The sequence below is a fragment of the Anneissia japonica genome, unplaced genomic scaffold (assembly GCF_011630105.1).
Source record: "Anneissia japonica isolate Jap-2015-1 unplaced genomic scaffold, ASM1163010v1 scaffold288193_len125881_cov165, whole genome shotgun sequence".
NCBI lineage: Eukaryota > Metazoa > Echinodermata > Crinoidea > Comatulida > Comatulidae > Anneissia > Anneissia japonica.
Window position 1 is genome coordinate 119,390 of NW_022732553.1, and position 6,372 is coordinate 125,761.

The 6,372-nt window shown below is 30.9% G+C and overlaps 1 long non-coding RNA gene across 1 annotated transcript in view; it reads left to right on the plus strand.

The window, feature by feature from the left end:
* Positions 1-1,057, plus strand: part of LOC117115695 — a 2,431-nt gene extending 1,374 nt beyond the window's left edge. The window contains exons 2-4 of the long non-coding RNA XR_004446595.1: positions 78-149; positions 441-603; positions 917-1,057. This is a non-coding gene — a long non-coding RNA (uncharacterized LOC117115695). The remainder of the gene's footprint in view (positions 1-77; positions 150-440; positions 604-916) is intronic.
* The last annotated feature ends 5,315 nt before the right edge of the window (positions 1,058-6,372 follow it).

The window sequence follows — 6,372 nt, forward strand, 5'->3', positions numbered from 1 at the left end:
TAATGTACCTACACACACGACACTTGACACACCATTACTTAATAGATGACTTGCAATAGCCCTTTCTTTGATTTCAGAAAACTGAAAATGAGTAGGTGGAGCTTGTATTTACTGCGTGTCATGTGGTTTGCTTGTCATTTTCAAGTAAGGTATGACTCATTTTCTTGTTGATGAAAACTATATCAATGTTTTGCTCGCCTGATTGAAATTAAAATTTTGAAAATATGGTTAGGGCCGGGGTATTTCTATTTTACTTTAGTAAAACACATTTTTTAATCTGCATGAAATATTCAAAGCACTTTAATATTAGTCTGTAAAATTTAAAGCACTCTAATATTGATTTGTGTAAAATTCTAATGTTTCTGTCTGTTTTTTAATACATGATGCTCTTTCAACCATAGTAAAGTTTTTTAATTCCTTCTCATATCAAACAATGGCAGGAGAGTCTATGCTTTGCAGGTGGAGGATAAGAAGGAGCTGGAAGCAAGTAGTACGAACAAACATGAAGAAGACAATTTTGCAGATCTTGATAATCAAATAGTGCAACTTTTAAGAGGATCATAGAACAAGCAGAGTGTTACAGTGTAGGCCCAGAAACAAGAGGTAAGGAATTTACTACATTGGGAGCTTACAACATTTTTTTTTTCCTTTTTTAATATTTTTCATTTGGAAGGTATTTATTTAATTTTATTTATAATGTATTTTAATATCAAGTCAATTGTAGGTGTTGTACCAACATGTTACATCAAAAACTAAATGGAAATTTCTGTCCTCATATAAAAAATATAACGATAATTGAACTTATTTTTTAAGCAAGAAGAAACTTCCTTTGTCTCAATTTCAATTAGTATATTAATAAATCGTAAGGGTATCTGGAACACCTAGTAAACTCTTCTTTTTATTTCGTTGATATCAGAACACAGATGATGAGGAGGCAGAGCTTAGTATTTACTGTGTCATGTAGTCCGCCGAGAGCCATCAGACAGTTTCAAAGATTTTTTAGTAAGGTATGATCAACTGTTTGATTTGTGTTGATAAGAACTAATCAAAAGATTCAATCTTGATTAATCATGAAATACAGTTCTCTGTAATACAAGAAACTGAAGTAGAAACTGTGTACTGGATAACAGTACTGTACTGCTAAAGTAAGCCACAGAAATGAATAACAATTTAACTGTACGGACATCTATACAGATTTAGATGATTTATTGACAAAGTATACCATGAAGAAATATAAAATGGAATGGGTTTTAATGCAGGTTAATATTTACAAATAAATGTCAACAAAAGCTAAGCTTGCTGTTAATCATATATAGTAATAACAATTATACTGTACATACATATCAGATTCAGATAATTTATTGTCAAAGTGTACATGAAAATCTATAAATTTATTAGGTTGTATAAAGATTAAAATTTATGATGAATGCAAAAAAAAGCCAAGCTTAACTACCTAAATCATATACAGAGTATTCCTTTTTATAATGATGAAATAATAAAATGCTTACAAACCCCCTTTTAAATATATCCCTGTCCCACTACTTTGAATCAGATTATTTATGCAGATTCAAGTTTATAAGAAAAATTAAATATATACACGAATAATCAATCTGACTCTATTCATTCTGACTCATGACTTAATTCATTTAAGGGATGAATGCCCATAGGTGTATTTATAATATACACTCTGTTGTGTGCTTGTTAGGTTTTTTTATACAAAAAAAACAGAAAAAATAAACAGGTACTAAAGAAAGAATAAACAAACTTCAAAAATTATCAAAATTTATGAAAATCAAAGAGATACAAGTTCATAGGCTGTACAAAAAAGCCCCAATAGATTGAAAAGTAACATTTTTAACATCAATATGCAAGAAAATAACATGTATATGCATTATATGATTAAAAACTTACACTTACAAAAATATAAAATCATAAGATCAATAGTGTGTGATTCAACTTTGATGAGAACTACACTGTAAACAGTTGAGGTTGGCAGATTACAGTATTATTGTTTTCAGTTTATAATAATAAGCTTTATTTCAACACGGAAACTTGGCTCAACTAGCAGTTGTTTTTCTGCAAGGCCGTGTATAAGGCACAAATTTTACAGTATACAAAAATAATAACTACAACACTTTGTAAAATTTGCCATAATATGTTTTTTAAATAAGGAAATGTTTTTGCAATTTTTTAGATCGTCATTTAGTTCATTCCAAATCTTTGCACCTCTATATGATAAGCTTTTTTTTTTATAGTCAGTTTTTGGTTTTGGTAGTGTTAATATTGGTTTAGTTCTGGTATCATAGTAATTATTTCTAAAGTGAAATTTGTTTGATAGATATTGAGGTGCAAGGTTGTTCATAATTTTAAACATGATAATAGTCTCATTTATATACAATCGTTGTTCCAAATTCATCCATTTAAGGCTTTGAAGAGCTTGTGTACTGGAGTCACTTCTTGATTTGTTTGTAATAATTTTTGCTGCCCGGTTTTGAAGAATTTGAAGCGTTTTACTTTGAATTTGATTTGAGCGTCCCCATATGACATGACAATATTCGAGGTGTGGAGCCATTAGGGATTTGTACAGTTTGCATTGAACATCTTTTGAAAGAATTTGGCTAGTCTTTTTTAGATAGTACAAGCTCTGCAATGCCTTAGATTTCACATGACTTACTTGTGAACTCCAAGAAAGATTCTTATCAAGAATTACACTAAGATGTTTGCATTGATTAACACGAGTGATAGGTTCTCCATCAATGTTTATATCAATTTGAAGATTTGATATGTTTGATAATTTTTGTCTCGAGCCTATTATCATGTATTCAGTTTTCTTAACATTTAAACTCAGTTTATTAGATATGAGCCATTTCTTAATTTCTATCAAATCATCATTAATTGTTGCAGTTAAATTATCAACATTTTTATCTACATAATATATACAGGTGTCATCGGCATACATTGAAACTGTGGATTTATCGACAGTTCTAGGGAAATCATTCATATACAGGAGGAAAAGCAAGGGTCCTAATATAGACCCCTGAGGGATCCCACATATACTGTGACATTCTTCAGAATCTGCTCCATTTACATTAGTTATATGAGTACGGTCTTGAAGATAGTTAGTGAACCATTTGATAATACTTAGGTGAAGATTGAAAGAATAAAGCTTGTTGATTAGTTTGTGGTGGTCTACTGTGTCAAATGCCTTTTTAAGGTCAATCATTACTATTCCTATAAGGTTTCCTTTATCAATTGCTTCTAACCAGTTTTCTGTGATATTTAGTAATGCGGTTGTTGTTGAATAGCCTGGCCTAAAGCCAGATTGATTTTCATATAGCATGTCATTTTGGTTTAAAAAATGATATCATTGTTCAAAAACAGTTCTTTCAAGGATTTTTGATAGAACTGGAAGGACTGAAATTGGCCTGTAATTATTGCAGTCATTTCTAGAACCTCCTTTATGCACTGGGCAAATTTGAGCTTTTTTCCACTTTTTTGGAACAGATGAATTTGAGAGGGACAAATTTACAATGTAAGTTACAGGATAAACAATTATATCAATGACAAGTTTAACCATATTAGCTGGTATTTTATCGATTCCAGTAGCTTTTTTTGATGAAAGCGAGTTTAAGAGTGTATAGATATACTCTACATCAACATTTCCAAAAGTAAATTTATCATTGTTAGTATTATTAGTATTATTAGTAGTATCATTATTATTTGTATTGACAGGTGGGTCAACATGAGGAATATTTTCGGCAAGTGTTGGACCAATATTTGCAAAGTACTGGTTTAATGTGTTTGCAATATCTTCTGGATTAGTTATATCACTATTATTAGTTTTCACACTTGCTATGTTCGTATTTTTATTCTTACCTGGTACTATAAATCTGATATTATCCCAAATCTTCTTTGGGTCTTTTGTATTTAGTTGTTCTGTAAAATACTCTTTTTTGCATTTCCTAAGTTCAATGTTAACTTTATTTCTTAGTTTCCTATATTCGGTCCACATATTGGGTTCATTTTTCTTATTGGCTCTCCTTTTTAGAACATCTCTTTCTCTCATAAGCTTTAAGACTTTTTGCGTTAGCCATGGGCTGTTTTTGTGTCTCATCCTTTTACATTTTATCGGTGCATTCTTATTGGCAATATTTAGAAATGTTTCCTCAAAATATTGAACAGCATCATCCACATTTGTGTAAGTTGTGATTTCTGTCCAGTTTACATTTAATATATCAGTTCTAAACTTTGCTTCATCAAAATTCTTAAAGTTTCTACATTTCTTATATCTGTGTTTATTTTTCTGTTTATTTACCTTGCCGAATTCAATATATATAGCTGAGTGGTCACTCAGGCCAGTATGGAGAACACCACTTTCCTTACTCTTTCTGGTGAAGATACATATATGTGGTCTATTAGTGTGCTTGAATTATTTAATAACTTCAACTCTATATGATTTGTGATATGATCATTTGTGTAGAATAATTAATATTTTAACAGTTTAAACAAAAAACAAAAAAACAGCTCTATGTATATCATATTCAATAATCAAATATTTTAACAAGTTTATAAACATTATGCCAACTTAATATTTTGATACTATTGTATTCAATAATTATATTAAGTTTAAGATTCATAACTTAACTCTATGTGGATGATATGAAATAATGGATATGTAGATATTCCTACACTTATAAATTTGAATTGTTGAATACACACAAGTGAAGCAAGTGAACTGTCAGTATTTAATAATTGAATATTTTTACTGTATTGTCACCATCATTTGCTACTGCAAGTCTCCTTGGATGATATGAAATGATTGATAATCCCCGTGGATAGTTGATTCCATCTTCTGGTTTATTAATTATTTTAACGAAATTTCCATCACTACTGAATAGCTGTAGTTTGTGTTGACTTGATATAATGATGTTGTCATCCTCATCAACTACTACTGCTCTTGGAGATTTTACCTTACCATCCTCATTACCTGCTTCAACAAGGACTTTTATGAACCTTCCCACATTATTAAATAATTGTAATGTACTGTTGCTATACTCCAATACAAGAAGGTGACCTTGATTAGTAAGAGTAAGATCACTGACATTTCTCACTTGACCTTCTTTTGTAAATTTTGACCCTATTGTTTTGATGATCTTGCCATTATTCATGCTAAGCATGTGCACACAGCTACTGAACAAACCTGCTACATACAAAACATTAGATGTCTCATCCACATGAATACACCCTGGTGATATCCATACTCCCTCACTAATTGTTTTAATCACCTGACCATTCATATTGCATATTCTGATAGGTTTAATATTCAAATCACTGAATATTATGTTACCATTCTTCAGTTTGTACATTCTGTAAACTTGCACACCTTGTGGTAGTGTAATCTTACCAATATATTCTCCTGATTGCTTGTACTTGAGCATTTCATTTGTCAAACATGAAACCAGTAAGGAGTCATCTTCACACTTAACTACATCTCTAATATTTTTTGCATTTATATGAATAGTATTTACTAATCTTCCCCCTTTTACTTTGATTATCATTGGTGATTGGTTAACTGGTTCATCATCAGCACTCACATCTAGTTTACAAACTCCTGGACTTGTGCATTTTCCTGTCACAAAATAATCTCCATTGTCATCTTCCTGAATTTGAGAGATGTTGGTTTCCCCTGTAGGCTGTGTCCATGTTGCCTTCAGTTGATTTGCATATATTTCATGTTCATCTGTTTTGATTATTTTGATAATAATTGTCTGATCTGTGATCACAGATTCCTCTCCTTTTAATGTTAAACAGTCTGCTGCCCTCAAATCTGTTACAGTCCCTATAGCACATTGTCTCAATGAAGTCATTTGCTGTTTGTTTATGAAGTAGTAAATTTCTCCATTATCATTTGGCTCTGTTTTTGGTAATTCATTGATTCTGTCCCTGAGTGCTGTAATTACTGTTTCACTTGACTGCATTGCAGTGCCTTCATCACTCTTCAATAATTGATTAAGAAAAGCCAGTTTTGCTTTTATATCGGATAATAATGCTTTAAATTCATCCATTTGTACATCATTTACCTTCTTTTTTCTTTTGTAGATTGTCTCTACTTCATTTTTCATTTTGTCTCTATTCTCTTTTACTTTTTTGAATACTTCTTCTACATGATTGTCGATATCTATTAAACATGTGTCTTTATTTCGTTGTAATTTTGTAGCATTGTGGATAACAGCTTTGAGACCGCCTTCTAATTTGTTTATGAAGTGTTGGGCAGATTTTTCCAAGGTGGCTGAAGTTTTTTTAAAGTTTTGGAATGCGTCTGAAATGTTGATTGGTTTGTGTTTTCCTTCCCATTCCTTGTGGTCCATAATT